Source organism: Salminus brasiliensis, chromosome 9 (genome assembly GCF_030463535.1).
Source record: "Salminus brasiliensis chromosome 9, fSalBra1.hap2, whole genome shotgun sequence".
NCBI classification, from domain to species: domain Eukaryota; kingdom Metazoa; phylum Chordata; class Actinopteri; order Characiformes; family Bryconidae; genus Salminus; species Salminus brasiliensis.
The window spans coordinates 10129447-10129803 of record NC_132886.1 but is presented as its reverse complement, the minus strand read 5'-3'; positions in this window follow the sequence as shown (position 1 = coordinate 10129803).

The window sequence follows — 357 nt, the reverse complement described above, 5'->3', positions numbered from 1 at the left end:
CACTAGTGAACTAGGGGCAGTGAGTACACAAACACCCAGAGTGGTGGGCAGCCAACTCCAGCGCCCAGGGAGCAGAGAGGGTAAAGGGCCTTGCTCAAGGGTCCAACAGTGGCGGCTTGCCAAGCCCAGGGATCGAACCCACAACCCTGTTATCAATAACCCAGCACTCTAACCGCTGAGCCACCAACGCCCCATTAAAACAGATGGTCTTTGACGTTGGGTCAGTCACAGACAGGTGGAAGTCATTGAGGGACATATGGTGGCTGCGACCATCAAGGCTGCCAAACTAATGGAAGAATGGAAATGATCACCAGAGCCGTGATTTTTCATTTTGAAGATTTAATGGTTTCAGTTCTC